Below are 22447 nucleotides of genomic sequence, written 5' to 3'. Positions count from 1 at the left end.
AATGTCCATGGTCATAGAGCCCATCAGCTACAGAGGTTGCATCTGAGCCCAGGTCTGTATGCCACGGAAGCTCATGCTCTTTCCCATTCCCTGCCTCCCTGATGTCCAGGACACCCCATAGTTCTTCTGTTTTCACATCCTCCATATTCATAATTGAACTTCCCTGTCTTCAGTCTTTTCTCAGCGAAGAAATAGACGCATTTTAAAATAAAATCATGCATTCAGCCTCACTAACTTTTGCAGATGGATTCCACTGGAGCAGAGCAGCTGGTGCCGCCTTCTACCCTCCAGATGGCACCTGTGAGCCACTCACACACAGAAGGAGAGTCAGGGTCCTCAGCAAGTTGGGCTTTTGCTTTTGTTCAAAGGACATTACAGCAATTTGTTTTTCTCTCCCCCAAAATTCTGCTTGAGACATTTGTTGCCCTTTCAAGATTTGAAGCTAAATCAAATCCAACGACCATGTGAGAATCCTAAAGCTGACAGGAATCCACCAAAACTTCCCTTCCCAGAGGTCTCTGATTGTCATCTAGAGAAGGCAGTTCCAGCAAGGACACTGCTCCCACAATAATGCAGCCAACAGGGTTTTCCAACTGGGACATCTCTGGCTCTTTAGAAAATTCTCATTTGATACCCATCAGAAGGGCTTAGATCTTTTCTTTGTCAGCAAGAAGGAAGATTTGTGCTAGAGGGAAGCCATGGAATTTGGATGCTTTTGCCTTTGTAATTTTCATTCTAAAAAAAGAAAGGACTTTTTGCCCTCTTTCTTCCTCTGCTAGCAAAACAATAATGCGATTTAGGCAGGGAGTTTCGTAAGTTCCATTAGAGCTCATATTGAAAAGGAATTTCTTGATAAAGCACAATTGTACTGTAAAGATGATCTTCAGGAAAGGATGGGGCTTGTATGAGTTTGTGGAGTTTGCATTCATGAACCCTGGGTTCCCGTAATGCTACAGCCTTATCGAGGGCAGCCCGGAGCGAGTTGGCAGTACATGAGAAAGCATGCTGGGAGGGGGAGCTGAGGCAGCCCCCCTGTCGGTTGTTTTCCTCCACAGGATACTGGGTGATTCCTGTCCTAACCAGATACTGATTACTTAAAGCTTAGCCCAAGAGTTCTTGTCAGAATGATTTCCGTTAAGTATTTTGACTTGCTGAGGTCTGAAGAACTTTGAGCATTCATTAGGTGTGGACCTGAACTCCAGGAACTGGTCTATGGTATTTGGTCAATGAACTCCATCCGTTTGAACAGATTGTCTTAAGCGCCTCATTTTTACCTCTTTCACGCGTCTCTGAATGTCCTCATGTGACACAGAATCATTGGGGGAAAATGCACACATTGGTAATTCACACAAATGAAAGCAGAAGAAGTTCAAAGGTCTTCAATTTTTTTTTCTGCCATCATTCAAACATATGCAAACTGGTATAAATATGTTTAGCTCAACAAATCTATTTCCCTCTCAGAACTGCATTCTAGTGCTTGGGAAACATCTCACCTCGTTCACAATACAGGTGAACTCAAAACATGTAAAGGCCGAAGATTGTTTTTAGAGTGAATACATCATTTTCTTCACATGAAACAAAGGATTAATGTTAGCATCCAACTTTTCACAACATTTTACCGTATATACAACTTGGAATAGTAAGACATGAAAAGGGTGCATGTTTGTATATAAAGGAGTAGACCACATAGAATTTTTCAAATCTTCCTTAGAAGCGTGACTTCCACTATTATGGTATTTTGTTGCTTCAAATAAGTAGACCATCAATAAAATAAAAATAAATATATAAAACAGTAAAATCCCAAGTAAATAAATAAATAAAACTCATTATGGGCTGAATTTTACTGAAGGAAAAAAAAGTAGACAAGAAAAAATTCCAAAATACACAAACAATATTCAAACTGAAGTGATAGATTTTTAAAAACTCATTTTATCTGAATCAGATAGTTTATATTTGGAGTCCTTTCAAATATTACAGTTGTATAGAGATTTTTTTTTTCCTTTTGTTCCTGGAAACTGAACAAAGGGGCACTTTGTCACTGAGCCCACATCCCCAGTCCTATTTAATTTATATTTTGAGACAAGATCTCACGAAGTTGCTTAGGGCCTTAATAAATTGCTGAGACTGGCTTGAATTTGTGATCCTGCTGCCTCAACCTCCCAAGCTGCTAGGATTACAGATCTGCCCAGCTAGTATACAAATTTTTTTTAAAGAGCATTTTATTTTTCCTTTCTTAGCATAGATCTCTGTTCAAATCAGAAATAATTAAACATGATTACAGGAAAATCACTGACGACTTATCAAGTTTTATGGTATAATTGTTTAATACATAGCAAATTAAACTTTTTTTTATTCTTTTGGAATCAGTGAAAAACATTATAAACAGAAGAAACAATTCATTTCTTATCAGTCTTGAAAATCTCAGTGTATTTAATTCTCATTTTTTTTCCTATGCCCACAAATCCCTACCATGCATAAGGGGGAAAAAACCAGATGCATAGAATGGATTGAAATAGGTCAATTATCTTTCACCTTGTTAGAGTTGCCAGGCATTCTGTGTATAGGGCACATGTCCTGTATTTAATGATTTTGTCCTGCATCCTGTAGTCATTTTGTCAGGATGCCCTGAAGGTCCTGTGTTCAGCTTTTTTCATTATATTACAAAAATGTGGCAGTTAGCACTGTTTTTCAAAATCTAACTGGGCATCCTGTGTAGTTATTTGCTAAGTCTGGTGACTCTACCCTTACCATCCCTTGTTAGAGTCTTTCAGTCATTACACTTATTTGCATACGTTCACCAGCAGAAATAACCATTTTCAGAACAAGTGTCACTAGTGTAGCATAGGACTACTTAACATGCTGGGGTGACAGAATTAGTATCTGAAGTCCTAGACTAACATGCACCTTTTTATATGAAAGGTGATACATTGGAAAAAAAATTCTCTGTTCATTATTCCATCATTCACAGAAACATGTCCTGGAGATGTAATAAAAATGGCATCATTGAGTATCTCAGAGATGAAGAGTTGTCTACATAAATATTAAGATTTCTATGTTAAAAGATCCTTGGTGAAAAGAAATAATAAATTATAAAACAACACCTGAGGGAGAACAGTATGTTGGAGAAAAGGAATATGCTTATAGCCATTGTTTAAAAGCCTGTTTTTACATATTCTCCATTGCCATCTGCCTTAGAGAAGTGTCATTGAATATATTAAATTTGGAACATTTTAATTTTGTCTTTACAATTTTAAAAGTCATTTGGACAGCAAATTTTTGCATTGAAAACTTAATGATTACCAGTTGTATACCCAGAAGGCAGACCAAAATGTCTTCCATGATAGACATGTTATTTTAAACATTCTCTGGTGACTAGTGGTGACAGCTGATGTGGTAGGTACTCTGAGGCAATGCCCAAATACTTACTACCTTGTATATCCAAACCGGTTGAAAGAGTTTACTTTCATTTGTGATTCTCAGCAGTAGTCTCAAAGTGGAGTGTGGGTGCTTAGGGAATATGCAAAATAATGATCTAGCTGTTGGAGCAAAGGAAGAAAACATTAGAATCCAGGCTCTGTGGTGGCTCTTCAGGCTAAGGCCACAGGATCACAAGGTCAAGGTCAGCCTCAGCAGCTTAGCAAGGCCCTCACTTAAAGTAAAAAATTTAAAAAAGGTCTGGGGAAATAAGCTAAGTGGTAAAGCAATTCTGGATTCAATTCCTAGTACGAAAGAAAGAAAGAAAGGAAGGAAGGAAGGAAGGAAGGAAGGAAGGAAGGAAGGAAGGAAGGAAGGAAGGAAGGAAGGAAGGAAGGAAGGAAGGAAGGAAGGACCATCAAAAACTATTCACATTTGGTATTTTCTTGCATTTTACTACTTCAAATTTTATAAATATTTAATAATTTTCACCATCTGTGAGTAGAGCAGCCTATGTATATCATTTATAAGTAAATTTCAGTGGAGGTGTGATTTAATTTCTTTTATTTTTATTATAAGAATGGACAATAGAAAAAATGAAATTTGCTAATAATATTCCCTGAAAATGGGAAATAAATTTCAAGTATAGATATAGTGGACTCAGTCCAAATCTTTTCTAGCATGTCTGTAATTCTAATATTCTAATAACTCTATTCTGTTATAATGACTTGAAAACTGATGAAGGGAGGAAAAAAATAAGTAAAAAAGGTGCTTATTATAAGGTCATAAATAACAAGGAAAATTTACTTTTGCCATACTGGGTATATAGGAGGAACTTATGTCTCTATAGATGTATTTGTACAAATAAGCAAAGAGAGAGTACAAAAATGTCTATAATAACATGGTTTGTAATAGCAAAGTTCATTGGAAATAAATAATTGTATAGATATTTATCAACCATATGTAATATTTTACATTTATTTATGAAATCCACATTGTTACTTTAATAAGATTTTTAATATATAAAGCAAAAAAATGTTGCAAAACTGTATGAAATTTTATGATCGATGTGTATCTTAAGAGTACATAAGAATCCAAACAGTGGTGTGCTGTAAGAAGTAGGTCAGAAATCAGGAGATGGGGAAACTAAAGAGAAGGAACCTTTCTCTTCCACTTTTTCCTTCTGTGTGATTTGGAAACTTTACAAAAAACCTGGGAATATAGATACATGGTAGAGCACCTACTTAGCATGTGAGAGGCCCTGGATTCAGTCCTAAGCACCACAAAATAAACAAATAAATAATAATTTAGGATCTAAAAATTCAAACAAATAAGGTATCGTTTTCTTTATTTTTATAACACAGATGTGTCTATTCAACATATAATGAAGTGGGACTGGAATATGAACCACATTTTTTGAATAATACTGTAGACAGACATGTCATTAAGACCAAGAGGTATTTTGGGATCTCAAATTCAGATTGACTAAGTAATGCCAAAACTACTTTAGTCTCCTTTATCTTCAGTTTCCCTTTGCATGATTACAGATACCTGTGATAAACTGTGGTCCAAAAATATTAAGTTGAAAAATGCAGAAGTAAAAAAAATTCATGAGTATTAAATTGCACACCATTATGAGCAGCATGATGAAGTTTTGTGCTATCCCACTCTGTCTTGCCCAAGCCTTGCATTACTCTTTAGTCAGTGTATCTGTATATACTACCCACCTATTAATCACTTAGTATCCCAATATTTGTATTCAAGTAACCCTTACATAGTAGCATCACATTACATCACAATGCCTTTATCAGTCACCTCACTTTGTCTCATCATGAAGACATTGTACCATCACATATCAACAAAAGAAGGGTGAGTACAGTATAGTATTTTGAAAGAGAAAGATACCATATCCCTTAACTATTACAGTATATGGATAAAATTGTCTTATTTTTATTATTAATTATTCATCTCTCACTGGTCCTAATTCACAAAGTAAACTTTATCATAGATAGGTCTACAAAGAAAGAACAGTGTGTGTACTGCTTAGTACTATCCAAAGATTCAGGCAGTCATTGGGGGTCTTGCAAGGAATCCCTTGTCCATAGAGAAGGCCTACTACACACGAGGTTTACATCTCCCTTGTGATTCTTGACATCACACTCATTCCTTTCTTCACTACATGCTTCCATTCACACCTATAGAGTTATATAATGAACATCCACGCTTATACTACCAGCTTAGTTCTTAAAACATTATAAATACAAATAGAAACTGACTGATTTTGCTGGGCATGGTGGTGCACACCTGAAATTCCAGCAACTTGGGAGACTGAGGCAGGAGGATCACAAGCTCAAGGTCAGCCTCAGCAACTTAGCAAAACCCTGTCTCAAAATAAAAAAATTAAAAGGGCAGGAGGTACAGCTCAGTGGTAGAGCATTTTCCCAGCATGTATAAAGCCCTAGGTTCAATCCCTGGTCAAAAAGGAAGGATGGAAGGAAGGAAGGAAGGAAGGAAGGAAGGAAGGAAGGAAGGAAGGAAGGAAGGAAGGAAGGAAGGAAAGAAGGAAGGAAGGAAAGAAGGAAGGAAGGAAGGAAGGAAACTCTGGTTGATTTTAACTAACCTAATTCTCTTCTCCATCAAAGGCAACCACTATTCTAAATTTAATGTTTATCATTCCCCTATATAGTTCCCTATATATTTTATACTTTTACTAGTAGGTATATGTTTAAAATATGCATGTGTGTGTGTGTGTAATGACTTTTGGATTTTTATACAAATGGTGTCCTACTGTATGCATCTTTCTGTCTTGATAGATCAAAGACCTTAATGTCAGGACTAAAGGTATAGTTCTAGTCTGAAGGTCTGTAGGCTTAAGAACCAGAAAGAAAAAGCCCTGATATTTCAGTTTGAGACTAAAAGCAGGAAAAAGTCAATGCCCCATTTCAAGTCGGCAGCATCCTTACTCTATGGAAGAGTCAGCCCTTTTGTTTTACTCAGGACTGTAATTGATAGCACGAGGCCCCCCACAGTAGAGAGGTCAATCTGCTTTCCTCAGTAACTGACTTAAATGTTAATCTCACCCAACAATATACTTCTACAAAAACACCCAGAGCAATGTTTGACCAGCAGACTGAGGATTCCATGGCCCAGTCACATTGACACATCAATTTAACATCTCATATATTGTCAAAAAGTGAAGACAAGCAGCAAAATAGGAGACCATATTCACAAATCATATGTGATAAAGGTCTAGTATCCCAAATATATACAAGCTTTATAACTAAAAATAAAAAAGAAGTAAAAAATGGGCAAAGAATTAGAAAATACACGAGTGTCCCAAAAGCCCATCAAAAGATGCTCAACATGATTAGTCTTTAGGAAAATGCCATCAAAGTCACAATAAGATACCGATTTACACTCACTAGGATGGCTATAGTAGAAAATATAGACGGTGACTAGTACTGGACAAAATATAGAGAAATTGGAATGCCCATACATTGCTGCTGGGAATGCAAAATGGTCCAGGCACTTGGGAAAAACATTTGGTAGTGCTTCAGAAAGTTAAACCTTGAGTTACCATATGACTTAGCAGGTCCACTGCTAGAGGCATCCCCAAGAAAAACGAAAACACATGTCCACACACAAACTTGCACACAGATGTTTGTAGTAGAATAATTCATAGTAGTCAAAATTGAAAACAACTTAAGTATTCATTAGCTGATAAATGGATAAACGAAAGGTGGCATATCCATGCAATGAAGCATAATGTGCCATGGACAGGACCAGAATACTCCTAGATGGAGACCCTGAAACCATTATGCTAAGTTAAGGAAGTCAGACACAAATGGCCACAAATTGCATGATTCTATTTATCTGTCCACATCAGATAAGTCCATAGATATAGAAAGCAGATGAATGGTTTCTTGGGACTGGGAGAGGGAAGAATGTCAGTAGGTGGGTAGTTTATTTTGAGGGTAAGGAAATGTTTTAAAATTTATTGTGGTAATGTTAACACAACTCTGTGAGTATACTGAAAACCATTGAATTGTACACTTTAGAAAAGTGAACCTTGTGGTATATGAATTATCTCAATAAAAAGGGGAAAGTATTCATAATTTAAAATTTATATCAAAATGTTAGCTGTTTCTAGAAAATTAATTGGACTTGGCTTCTGGGCATTTAAAAAATTTATTTGATTTGGTTGAAGCATGCTAATTTAGAACACTTTTATTTCTGGAAATGTATTTCCTGCAGCAAGTATAAAAGTGTCCTTTACATGACAAATTTAAGTTCACTCTTTAAGATAAGGATGATGTTTTGCATTCAGAAATATTTATTTTTTACCAACCCATCTGCTCCTTGGATATAATATATAGACAATAAAACAGTATCAAAACTCAGAATTCTGGGGCTGGGGTTGTGGCTCAGTGGTAGAACACTTGCTTAGCACCTGTGAGGCCCTGGGTTCAATCCTCAGCACCACATAAAAATAAATGAATAAAATGAAGGTATTGTGTCCATCTACAACTAAAAATAATATCTAAAGAATCCTCATAATTCTGCACTTTGCTTGGTACTCATGATACCTGCATTTAGGTGAATGGCTACTTCATTTTCAAGATTATCTTGCGATTATTCTATCTGTCAGTGAATGAGAAAAGGCCCAGAAATAAAAATAAATTGAGTCTGAAAGCAGGAAAAAGTCAATGTCCCATTTGAAAGGCCACCAAGTTTGTTCATCAAATGAACAAACTCCATGGTTGACGGGTAAGGCTTATTTTAACTATTGGCAACTGTATTCGATAATTTATATTTAAACATCTATCCTGTCCTAGACACCACAGATTCCATGAATGTGTATTTACATTGGCAAGAATGTGATCATAGTGATCAAATCAAGTGCCCCCTCTTCATTTATCACTAACACAACTCTTCCAGGTGATTGGCGCCTTCCTTCCTTCCACCTGAGGAGTGATGATACTTTGAATATAATTTGTGACCACAGAGTAACCCAGCAAAGTCATTGACTCTTTGCTGCCCCAAAGGAAGCAACTCCCTAGTCTGAAATTCCAAGGTGAAAGGCCAGTGACTTGTAGAGGGCAATGGTCATCCTGGTTTATTTGCAAAGAATCTAACTGACCAAGGCCCACATTGCATTAGTGGGTGGTTCCCTTTAAAATGAACTCTGAACAAACACAGGCATGTATATTCAAATAAATTATTGTTCTTGGCGGAACATTTGGGGAAACTCTGGAAATGGTAGATTTTTCTAATTTTGACTGAGAGTTCATTTTAGGTAAAGGTAGATCTTGGTGTATCCTCCTGGTTCATGACTTAAGATCACTACTACTTACATCAAAAACTGGAGAAGGACCTCTAGATACTTACAGATAGACATTAGATGCAATTACTTTTTTAACATAACTAATTCCTTCCATCAAGGTGAAATTTTTCTTTGTGAAAATTTAATTTTATAAATGTTTCTCTCTGGTGCCTATAAACAGTTCAAGAATTAGTATAAAAAATGTTTTTAAAAATAAATAACTTCTACAAATTCTTAGGCATGTCTCCATGCTCTAATAGGCTACATAGTATTAGAATAATCTATTTAGGGTTCTTTCCTCAGAGTCTTTAAGTTCTCAATGTCAGAGGACATAACTTATTAACATTGGTCAATCCCCACCCCCAGGGCCTACCACAGTTTCTAGAAGAAAATAGATACTGATATATGTTTGTTGTTGAATTAAATTCAGCACATCTAGTGGTTAAAAATGAAATCTCAGGACTCACACTCACAGTGAGTGCCTTTTGACAAAGTTAACATCTTTAGTTTCCCTGTATATAAAGTGACAACAATCCTAATACCTCCCTCAAAAATAGTTATGACAATTAAATGATATAGTTTCCTTCAGCAACTCCAAGTTGAGCTGGGGCCAGCTGTTTATTGCTCTAGGACTTCAGTGCAAGAACTAAGCCAGGACTCCTGCTTGACTCTAAGCAGAGTGAGGATGAAGTTATTGAAAATCAATTCTTTCACTTTTCTTCCTTTTGCTTTTCCTGCAACCTTCTATGCCCCTTAGCCAGAAGGGATGGAAATGAGGAAATTGGCTCTCCAATTGTGAACATATAATAAGCGGAAGGTCCATTTTAGAGTGTGTGTGTGTGTGTGAAAGTGTAAAGAGAGACTTAAAAACACACATGAAAAGTAGAGGCAGTGCACCAAATCACATTTCGAAGATGTATTAAGAAAAAATTATAGCTACAGTTACATTTAACTAGGAGATTTTCTGCCTACCAGAAAATTGTTTATTTTTGAAAACAGTGGAATTGTTGGCAGAGCATTGCAGGTATATGGAATCTTGAAGTGTGTTAAAATGGTCCCATAATTTCATTTATAAATCTCTGGTGAAAATATATCATTACTGACATACATTGTTTCTGTCCTTTGTGATATTACTCTTAAATTTTCAGTTCTGTTAAGTAAACACATATGTGAATCAACAACAAAATTTTCCAGACATACCACCATCTAAAACTAATCAGAGTTACCACTGTCCCTGCAGGATAAATTCATGTATTCCAAGGATGATTTACTGCTCCTGCCGGCAGAAAGAGCCACTTTGGGCAATGTTTTCAGTACTTCTGGCCCATTCTTTTCTTTTTTCTATTTTATTTTACTACAATCAACAAAAATTTTATTAAACTTTCAAAAAGTAGACATTTCATTATTAAAATGATGCTGTGATAAAACTGTAACAAACATCAACTATAAGTTTTTAACAAATATTTTACCAATATGTAATTCTAGAAGATTTTTATCACCCCAAAAAGAAACCCGGAATGCATGAGCATTCACTCCTCAGTTCCCCACTACTCAGCCTCTGGCAACTCCATCTACTTTCTATCTTTATGGATTTATCTATTCTGCACATTTCATATAAAGGGAATCATACAATATGTAGTCTCTCATGTCTGACTTCTTTCATTTAATGTGTTTTCAGGGTTCATCTATGTGGTAACATCTATCAGTGCTCACTTGCTTTTTATAGCACATTATATTCTGTTTTGTAGATATAACATGTTTTGTTCACCCATTTATTAACTGATGGATATTTGGGTGGTCCTACTTTGGGTTATTATGGATTCTTCTTCTGTGAACATCTGCATATAAATTTTTGAGTGGACATACATTTTTTTATTTTTGAAAACAGTGGAATTGTTGGGCACATGGTAACTCTAGGCTTCATGTCGGGAAGCGCTATCGAATGTTTTCCCAAGTGGCTGGACTATTGTACACTCCCAGTAGCAGTATACAAGGGTTAAAATTTCTCTACATCTTCTCCAAGCCTTATTGTCCATCTTTTTTATTATCACCTTCCCAGCAAGTGTGAAGTGTTATCTCCTTGTGGTTTTGATTTTCAGTGTCTCTTCTTATTTCTTGATTCTCAATTCTATTGATCTGTATGTCAGTCTTTATGTGAATACTTCATTGTTTTTGTTAGAGTAACTTCTTAGTAAATTTGAACTTAGGGACAGTGAGTCTTCTGTTTTTGTTCTTCCTCAAGATTATTTTGTCTATTTTAAGTTCCTTGTATTTCCACATAGATTTTAGGCTTGTCCATTTTGCAAAAAACACCAGCTAGGATTTTGATAAGGATAGATCCGAATTTGTAGAACAATTTCAGAAAGTATTGCCATCTTATCTGTATAGCACTTTTGGTAGTATGGCCATTTTGACATTCCAACCTAGATGTCCTTCAATTGATGAATGGGTAAAGAAACTGTGGTGTGTATATATATATATATATATATATATATATATATATATATATATATATAATGGAATATTACTCAGCCATTAAGAATAGTAAAATTATGGCATTTGCAGGGAAATGGATGAAATTGGAGAATATCATGCTAAGTGAGATAAGCCAATCTCAAAAAACCAAAGGATGAATGATCTCGCTGATAAGCGGATGATGACACATAATGGGGGGGGTATGAGGGGGGCAAGAATGGAGGAAGGAGGAGCTGTAGAGAGGGAAAAGAGGGATGGGAGGGGTTGGGGGAAGGAAAAAATAACAGAATGAATCAAACACCATTACCCTATGTAAATGTATGATTACACAAATGGTACGCCTTTACTTCATGTACAACCAGAGAAACAACATGTATCCCATTTGTTTACAATAAAAATAAATTTAAAAAAAAAGAAAGTATCGCCATCTTAACAATATTAAGCTTTCAACATGTCAATGTTGTATGTACTTCTATTTATTTAGGTCTTTAATTTATTTCAATGATGTACACTTCTCAGTATACCTGTCTTGGATTTCTTGCAAATCTTATTCCTAAGAATTTTATTCTTTTTGATAATATTATAAATGGAAATATTTTTAAATTTTATTTTAGATTATTCATTGCTAGTGTATAGAAATGCAGTTGATTTTCTTATCTTGATATTTTATCATGCATCTTTTTGGACTTTATTATTTCTAATACATTTTTTGTGAAATCCTTGGAGTTTCCAGCATATGAAATTGTGTCATCTGCAAAATGATACAGTTTACTTCTTCCTTTCCATTCTGGATTTCTTTTGTTTCATTTTCTTATGTAATTGCAATGGTTAGAAGTTCCAGTATAATATGGAATAGATGGTGAAAGAGCAGACTTTGTCTTGTGCCTGATCTTGGGTGGAAAGCTTGAGTCTTCTACCATTAAGTATGATGTTAGCTATGGACTTTTTTGTTCAATGCCTTCCTCAGGTTGAGGAGGTTCCCTTCAACTCCCAGTTTATTGAGTTTTTTTTTTTTTTCATTAAAAAATGTATAATTTCTAATGATTCACATTTTAGCTGAATTCTGTAGCTAATAATTATCATGTATGTCATTTCTGGTCTTGAAAGTAAATGAATATATTTAATTTAGCTGTAATGTGAATACTACAAGGGTTTTTTGGTTATGGTTGTCTAAGCAGGCAGGGAATATATTGTGTTGTGCTACTTAGAAAAGACTATGTGTGTATATGTGTGTGTGTGTATTTGTATATAAATACACAAACATATTTGTATATAAATCAACTGAAACTCAAAGAGATTCCTCATTCCAGAAAGATTGGTTTATTCATTGAAACTTAATGTTTCTCTAGCATCATCTTTCTCTTAACTAATTATATGAACTAGGAAAATCCAAACTTGGGAACTAAAATTAGAGCCACCATCATTTTGTTCTGTTTTAAAAAAGGAAATCAGCCTCCTCACCATGAGTGACAGTCAAAACAATACCAAATGCCAAAAAAGAGAGAGAGTAAAAATTAATCATACTTGATTACAAAACAGAGGACTACATTTTTTTTCTTTTGTATGAACAAATTCACCATAGGTCTTTGGAATGTTAAGGCTTGGTCTGTTGGTATTTAAATAAGACTCAGAGTAAACCTCAACTGTAGCATTTACTGTGCCTGCATAAGCGTGGCTTTTTCACTCAATTTTTAAAACTTTTGTCTAAAACAATCCTCAAATTCCCCTGTTTCTCGAAGGATTGGAAAAGTCATCAGACCACAAGTATTATGCCTAGCCTTACGCAAACTAGGTTATTTGCAAACTTTCATCCATGCAGGTAACAAGTGTTGCTTCCCATGTATTCAGTGGTACAGAGAAAAGATTAAAGCCAGGTCTTTGCCCTCAAGGAGTTCACACTTAGAGCAGATCATTTCTAGTGATTATGCTATATATTGGAGACATACTAGAAAAAATGTTCAATGACAAAGCCCCTAGGATTTGGAAGAGTGGATCTGAAAGAATTGGGGGCAAGCTCATTTGAGGCAAAGGGAAGAGAGAGAGCTGCAGGTTGATTGCTTACCAGGGGCTCAGAAAAAGATAGTGAGAGGTGAGGCCAGAGAAAAACACAGGGAACAGATTAGCAAGCCCAGAAGGTCAGGGGGCAGCTAGTTAGGGTTTTATTATCATATTTTATTCCAGTAAAGTCTGGAAGAAAACATATTGAACTAGGAGATGTTAGACACAGGAAGTCTTACTCGGGACCTACTGGAAGGGTCTGGATCAGAGATGAAGAGGGTCTAAGCTAAATCAGCATCAAAGGACCTCAAGAGTCCAACTTCATGCTTTTTCCATGCCCCAGATGTCCAGCAACTTCTCCAAACTCAAAGATTTTGAGTTAGTTTTCAAAATGCCTTAACTGAAAAATAGTCATGGAAATGCACATTTAGGTACAAGAATGTTCATTTGTTTATAATGGTAAAAAACTGAAAGTAAGTTACTGTCCAAAAATCAGATATTGGTTAAATAAACAATTATACATCCCACATAAAAGAATACTATAGAATGTTTGAAAACAGCATCTAAATAAATCTGAGACATGAAAAGACATTTGTGATATATTTAGTTTATTTAAAAAAGGTAAAACAAAGTATATTGAGTAATTGTCATAGACATAAAGACTTGAAGGGCATACACAAAAATGTTATCAGCAATTACTTTAAATATTATTACTATGGGATCATTTTCTTTCTTTTTATCTACACTTTTCTCCAGTGAATATGTCTTTTGTTTAGAAAACTGTGTTAATTGTAAAGATGTGAGGTGAAATTTTAAGTGTATATAATATGAAAAATGGTCCCATCTCAAGTGATTGCTGAGTTTATATAACACTGCTGCAAACTCTTACTCACTAGCCAATTTTTTCCAACCTTGTCTTCCTCAAATATTTATCAGCGTATGCTCACACAGTTTTCCCGCTCTGTATGTATAAAGTAAGAATTCCTACAATTATTATTATTATAGTCATTTGCAAATGTGTATGATGTGCTGGAAAAATTCACAGGTTTTTCCTTCCTTACCTTTATAATGTGAATCAACCCCGTGAGTTTCATTATCTTCATTTATAGTTAAGAAGTCTGAGATCCAATAAGTTTAAGCAAAGTGGCATAGTATCAATTTAAGCTCAGATCCTAAGGGCAGTGCTTAAAGAACAATACAACAAGTTTAATTTATATGCTTTTTAAGTGATTGTTTTGACTTTATTTTTAAATAATAAATGTATAGTAAATTTTGCTTAGACCTATGTGCCTATAAAAGATCAAACATCATTGTACAAATTCAAAAACTTTTGCAAATCATTCAGAAGGAAGAGCAACAATGTACTGAATGAAGTGGGTACTTTCAGGTAGAAAAATGGATCATTTCCCACATTTCCGCATCAAAAATGTTCTCTATATTACAAGATTTTCTTTTTACTTTAGAGTGAAATTTGTTTATTATTTTCCAGAGTGCAAACCTGATATCTTTTATCCTTCTTATATGGGACTTCTTCATTCATTATGTCTTCTAGAATTTATGTCACAATTCAATTTTCCTAGTGCTTTGTATCTTTCCCACCCTCTTCATCTGTCAAGTGGTTCAGAAAAAGGGCACTACATATAATTTACTTGAAAATAAAAGAGAACAAAACAGGTTGGGCATGGCAGCACATGACTATAATTCCAGTAATTTGGGAGACTGAGACAGGAGGGTTACAAGCTCAAGACCAGATTCGGGAACTTAGTGAAAACCTGTCTCAAAATTAATAAAATAGGTAGGGGATGTGACTCAGTGGTAGAGTACCCTGGATTCAATCCCCAGTACTGAAAGAAAAAGAGGGGGAAGGGATGGAAACAGCATAGTATTAATTAAATACTATTAACCCTGGGTACTTAAAAGTCAAGGAATTCGAAGTTGCAAAAAGCTATAGCGGCCAGTCAATCCACATGCAGTAAAGGAATTCCATCTCTCCATTTTATGATCTCTCCTATCCTTTTTTATTCAAATGATTAAAGATTTTTTCCCCCATTTTTCTTTTGGTTTAATTAAGGTTCTCCTAGAAAACTAAGTGTGTAGATAATCCAATAAGTAAAAATAAATAAGAACTATCAAGTTGGGAGTGAGAGGGTTTAAGCTCACCTTTTGTGATCAAACCAAGATTTCAGATCTGTGGTCACTATGAAAACCCAGAGGGAGGCAAAGTTGGGCTGAAGGTCTCAGACTCACATTTTCAGATCCAGAGAGAATGTCAGTGTTAAAGTTCTTCCTACCCTGTGTCAGATGTATATACTAATGAAGACAGCTCTGGACAAATTATGTATTTTTTTTAACAAAACAAAAAAAAAAATTCTCAAAGATCAAATCTGTTTGCTTTCACTCTGCACTAAATTCTTCTTATAATCTTGAAGATGCATATCTTTCCGTTCTCATTTCAAGTATTTCAAGATAAGCAGCGGCCACCTTTTCCCACTGAAAAGTAATTTTATCATCCAGGAGTCAGAGGAAGGCATCTTCCGAGACCACAGACAGACTGGTCCTTTCTTTCATGTTGTTCTACTCCCATTTCGCTTCTTTACTGAGCACTAAATGAGATGCCAGCCTTGAAGTCTCACAGCATTCAGTGGCGGGCACTGCAAAAAGAGCCGAGAGTTAGGCCCCTGCACACGGCACTGGAAACTGCACCCTCCTGCCTAAATCCAGCTTCCAACACCCAACATTCTGGCCCTCACGCACAGGGAAAGTAAATGACGGGATTTTCAGCCCTCAGCTGCAGTGTTCTTGTATTTCTAGGAGCAATGATGCAGAGCTGAACAATCTCTTGCTGAACTGGATGTGTGGCCCTGGCCGGCAATATTTAGACACGTTTTCCTTTTCACTTAATTGAAATTAGCATGCTGTTTATTGCATTCCTTTTACCTTTCCTTAAGAATTTGCTTTTTCCTTCAATTGTTTGCATTGGTATCTTTTGAATTTCCTCCCTCCTATTTATTTTTTGGCATAAATAATAATTGGTGCTACAGCAGCAGCTTGATAAAGCTTTTTATTATGTTCCCTTTTGTTCAACAGCAATCATGGGGCACTAAAAAAGCTAAACAGTTTATTCACAGCTACATGACAAAATAGAAGCAAGACTTTCAATAGGAGTTCATGCCTTACTTTTCCACACTGGGGTTTTGTTCGTTTGTTTGTTTAATTAAAGGTCTCAGACTCCTGTTATTTCTATTTATTTATTTATTTTCTCTAAATCCTTTAGATATTTTTCTTATTTTTATTTTTCCTTAACTTGTGTTTACTTTGTTTTTGAAATGTCTTTTTGCTTCTATACTCACTTCTTACCATTTTGGTTTATGGATATGATTGAACAAGTTCCTATTCTCTTAGTTCAGTCAAATGGTATTTTCCCTCTTCAGATCATGAATTAATTATAGCTAGTTAAAAAAACCTAACATTTCAACTGGGTTCAGTGGTACACATCTGTAATCCCAGTTACTCAGGAGGTTGAGGCATGAGGATTGCAGGTTTGAGCCCAGTCTCAGCAACTTAGCAAGGCCCTATGGAACTTCATTAAGACCCTGCCTGAAAAGAAAAAGAGGAGAAAAAATAAAAAAAATGGGGACGGGGATGTGTCTCAGTGGTTAAGTGCCATTGGGTTTAATCCCCGGTACCAAACAAAGACAAAAACACCTAATATTCTTATTTATAAATCATATCCCTTCTCTATATTTTTCAGTGAAGTGCTAGAAATATTCATAACCTGTTTGAGAGAAAAAAAGACCTTGAGGATTTTTCTTTTCCCAAACCCCAAAGTAAATTACAAATACATTAAAAGATTTAAGAAGCTTAATTTCCAGAGAAAAATTCCTTTAAATTAAAGCAATGTAAAATCCTCTACAAAGGAAAGATTAGCAATAGACTGATATAAATATAAATTTTAAATAATTCTTTGTGTTTCAAGGCAATAAAAAACTGTATAATTTACAACATACATGTCTGACAGTGTCATAGATAGACATCATACTAGTCAATAATAAATACATTAATATCACAATATAAAAATAAGGAACGAGTATGAATAGACAATTCTCAAAGATAAGAACCTATAAGTAAAAGAAAATCTAATTTATCCTCATCTTTAACCAAAGAAATAGAACTTAAAATAATAAGCCACTGCCATCGCTGCCCACAAAACAGCAAAATTTAAAAGTCAATTTAAATGCACGTCAAGAATGTGTGAGTACAGGTGATTTTAATTCCTTTTTCTTACAACTTCTAAACTTTGTAGGTTTCCTCTAATGAACTTGCATTATTTATATAATGAAAAAAATTAAAACATGAGTATATTTAATCTCTTCTAAGCACAAGACATGACTAGGAAGTGCCCAAATTTTTTTACTATTTTTGATTCTACTGATTAGATTTCCTAATTCCACCATATTTCACTTAATCTAAATATCGCCTGTTCCTTGAAAATAAGAATTAACAAAAGCAGAGATTTTTTTCCAAGTTCATGACATCCTACCATCATATTTCATGGCCAGGACAGAGAGTACTTACCATGATAAGGGCTATTTTGTGGAAAATACTGTCTGTAAGGTCAAGAGCTTGTGCAAGTTTAACTCTGTAGATGAACTTGGAGACATTGTCCGAGGTGTTAAGTGAAGTGCAGTAGAGTTGTTTAGGATTCAGGGGAAATGAATTTGCCATAATAAAGAGAAACTTTAAGATAAATAGGTTATCAAGAAGGATGTGTTTTTCTTTAGTGACAAATGTGTAGATTATAACCACTGATTTCAAAGCACTAATCTCGGTAAAAACAATGTTAGAGTTTTTGTAAAGACCTCCTAAAATAGATTCCTTAGGGAAATAAAAGGTGACAGTTAAGTCACCTTTGCCCATTATTATCCGAAGTTAATAATAGCCAAGCATTACAAGCAATTTACTTACATTATCCAATTAACCCTTTTAATAACCCCTGAGATAGGGTTTGTTTTATAAAAGGAGAAAGTTGAGATGCAACAAGTCTGGATGGCCTCACCAAAGGTTCACCAACAAAGGCTTGGAAAGGCAGGATTTCAGCCCAGACAAATTTAACTGTAAAGATAAAATTCGTGCCAGAATACTACACTACCTCTTCATTGCACCACAGTGACCTTGACTTTCCCTCCACATAGGGCATTTATAATCTCTCACAATCTGCCCACCCTACTCTTGCTTTGGGAAGCAAAGCAGAAAGAGCTCAATTTTATATTCTAACTTGTATTGAATCTTTCCTCCACATTGGGTTTCTAAGTTGGTGATCTCTTCACTTATAAAATGAGGGGAAGTAATATTGCAAACACTATGAATATTGAGATACCATATGTGAAAGTCTTTATGACAGTACTTGGCAAATAATAAATATTAAACAAACGTTAGTTTCCTTTCTTCCTTCGCTTGCCAGGGTGACTTAGTAAGTCATGCAACTACATGAACATGCAACCATGGCTCTCGTCTTAGCACAGACTCCTTACACACTTCACACACTTAACACACTAAAGCAAATGGACTGTAGATATGGGGTCTCACAGGTTTGGCAGGATGTGCTGTGGAAAGCCAAAACAGAAGTTGACATACCCTGATGTTCTGATCATCTCGTTCCTGGATTTGGGCAGACTTCCCATAGCCCTGGAGGTCCTAAACTCTTGCCTCTCTCTCATCTCTGCTAAATGATCCTTTCTTCCATTTCCAAACCATATTTTTACACAACTGAACTCCTGATTAAATGGCTTCTCTGCCATTTCTCAAAGTTGTCTTATCATTTTCTCCTTCCAAGCTATCTCTCTGAATTCACCTACTGAACCTTTACCTTCAGGGCTCAACTAAATGACTCCTCCTTCACACATCAGCTCTGGCCAACTAGGTGGAAGAGATCCCACCACCTACTAAACCAAAAGTGACTCTAGGTATCACTCCACTGATAGATTGTAGACACTTTTGTCTTTTGAAGCTGAAAATTGAATGCAATCATAATTCAAAATGGCATCTGATTAGGAATCCCTTAGACAGTATCTTACTACTTCTTACTAAATTTCTACTGAAACCAGCAAAAATCAAATTGTCACAAGTACATTAAAAACTAAGGCCAATATAAAACCATTATCATAAGTGGGAAAGATTTTTCATGAGATTAATGACCAGAAGAAAAGGATCAAGGAACTTAAAAAACTGCTTTCCCACTAAAAGTAGATGAAAATTCTTGATCTGAAAGTAGACCACTCTTTGCTCCTGCTCAGCTGTTTACCTCCTACTCAGAAACACAATAAACGCTGTCCATACCACCACCAACAACCAAAACATTTAAAAAGTGGAGGGGAGAGACACATCTCTCTATCAAGTAGGCATTATTTTATGGGGTATTCAGAATGCTTTCCCTAATTCCTGACCCAGTGAACCAAAAGGGAAGAATGGAATTTTATTGGATTACACAAAGAGGAATGAAGGGAAGCGAGGGAGGATGGGAATGGGAAAAACAATAGAATGAATCAGACATAACTTTCCTATGCTCATATATGAACACAAGACCAGTGTAACTCCACATCATGTTCAACCACAAGAATGGGAAGTTATACTCTTTGTATGTAGGATATGTCCAAATACATTCTGCTGTCATGTATATCTAAAAAGAACAAATAAAAATAAGTAAATTAATTTTAAAGATTGATAATAGGATGAGAAAACATCTTTCAGGAACATGGTAAAACAAAAGCCAGACATGTCAATATTAAATTTTTAAAAGTCAGATGTGAGAACAAATATAGAATTAATAGGAAAGAAATATTGAAAAGATCTACGGTAAAGATAGATAACTCTGAATCTTTCAAACAACACATTGACTGAAATATATAAGGTCAAAACTGTTCAAAATTAAGAAAAAGTATGTGATTATTGTGAAAGACCTACATCCATATCACAGGCTTTGACAAATCCAGTAGGAAAACAGGAAAGAATATACTGAAATAGTATCCTTAATAACATGTAATGGTATAATAAGATGATATGTATGTTTGAATGTGCATTTGGATAGCACGGGGCTAACACACAGACATGCATAATCAAACTATCAGCAAAAGCATCTGTGGAATGTTTAGAAAAAAATTATCAATGTTTCTCTCAAAGAATCAAGAAATCCCAACCATTAGAAGTCCATCTCTAATTTCCATGTCATATAATTAGACATTAATAAGGAAAATTAATGTTCAAGCACTTCAGTGAAATCAAGAATAAGAAGAAATTAAGACTATTTAGAGATTAAAATAATATTACCTATCAAACTGGAACTGCACTGAAGCTGCAACCACAGGCAGATTGGTAAAAAGAAAAGAGTGTTGGTGAGGATGTGGGGAAAAAGGCACACTCACACATTGCTGGTGGGACTGCAGATTGGTGCAACCATTATGGAAATTGGTATGGAGATTCCTCAGAAAGCTTGGAACGGAAACACCCTTTGACCCAGCTAGCCCACTCCTTGGTTTATACCCAAAGGACTTAAAAGCAGCATACTATAGTGATGCAGCCACACCAATGTTTATAGCAGCTCAATTCACAATAGCTAAACTATGGAAACAACCTGGGTGTCCTTCAACGGATAAATTGATAAAGAAAATTTGGCATATATACACAATGGAATATTACTCAGCCTTAAAGAAAAATAAAATTATGGCATTTGCAGGTAAATGGATGCAGTTGGAGAATATCATGCTAAGCAAAATAAACCAATCCCAAAAAAACAAAGGTCAAATGTTTTCTCTGATATGCAGATGCTAATTCACAATGAGGGGAGTGCTATGGAAGAATAGAGTTACTTTTGATTAGGTAGAGGGAGTAAGGGAGGGGAGGGTACAAGGGTAGGAAGGATAGTAGGATGAACCTGACATCGTTACCCTATGTATGCATATGACTACATAACTGGTATCATTAAACATCGTGTACAAACAGAATAATGAGAAATTATATTCCATTTATGTATGATGTGTGTCAAAATGCATTCTACTGTCATGTATAACTAATTAGAATAAATAAAGAATGATACTTTTTTTTGTTCAGTGGGTTTTTGTATAGTCTCATACTTTCTCACTGTTTAAAATTAGGCTCTAACTGGTTAACTATCTCCTGATGTGGCAATCCATAGCAAGTGTGTAAAACACCATTTGGTGGTATTAACCTGCTGGGCCTACTATCTATTCTTACTGTCTTCACTCTCTCTTGTTTTGATCTGTTGTTCCCTCCTGTGCGACACCAACCACTCGGCACCATATTTAATCTCCTGACACATACCAAGGACCCCTTTAAATCTAGCAATTGGTACAAATGCAGTCTCGAACTATGACCCTCAGTCTTCCTCATGCTATTTTGTAGGAACAACCTTGCTTTCACTGTCACATGCTGTTTTACAGTTATGTTCCCTTACAGCTCTTAGAACTGTAGGAGTCACTCACACCTTCCACTCAGGACACTGGGGTCTTCCTACCTTGGAAGAGCCCCACCTCACTTCCCAAAAGTGAGGGGAATCAATTTGATTCCTATAAAGGGGAATCAAATTGCAGCTGAGTTTATAAGCCTGTGATCTTTACAGTTTCTTATAAGTTACCACAGAATTAAGTAACAACGTATATATGCATTTCCACATAGATATGCATATGTGTGTAAATAAATGGAAGAGACAGAAGCTATCCTTTAAGGATTCACTCAGAAGTAAAAAAATTATATATATATATGTATTTATTTATTTAAACTTCTAAACTCTATTTTAAAATTTTATTAGTTGTAGATGGACACAATATCTTTGTTTTATTTATTTATTTTTTATGTGGTGCGGAGAATCAAACCCAGAACCTCATACCGGCTAGGCAAGTACTCTACCACTGAGCCACAGCCCCACTCCTAAACTCTATTTCAATGGCAATAAATTGAATCAAAAACAGAGATTGTGGTTTTTAATTTTTATTATGTTTTATTTGAAAACTAAAAGTATTTATTTGTGCAATATAATGTTTTGAAATATGTATACTTTGTGGAATGACTAAAACAAACAAGCTAATCAATAGATTCGTTACCTTGTGCCACTTTTTCATGATGAGAACACTCTAGACATTTTTTTCCTCTCTACTTCCTGTGTCCACTAAAATCATAAGCACAGTATATTGATGTCAAAAATATTAGATGACTACATGACTTATT

General features: G+C 35.4%; 1 protein-coding gene across 2 annotated transcripts in view; it reads left to right on the top strand.

The window, feature by feature from the left end:
* Window positions 1–22447, top strand: part of PTPRR (protein tyrosine phosphatase receptor type R) — a 246176-nt gene that overhangs the window by 177380 nt on the left and 46349 nt on the right. The gene's annotated exons all lie outside the window — the stretch shown is intronic.

The sequence above is a fragment of the Sciurus vulgaris genome, assembly GCF_902686455.1.
Source record: "Sciurus vulgaris genome assembly, chromosome: 5".
Lineage (NCBI taxonomy): Eukaryota > Metazoa > Chordata > Mammalia > Rodentia > Sciuridae > Sciurus > Sciurus vulgaris.
Note: the sequence above shows the minus strand (reverse complement) of the source record. Positions and strands in the feature narration are given on the sequence as shown.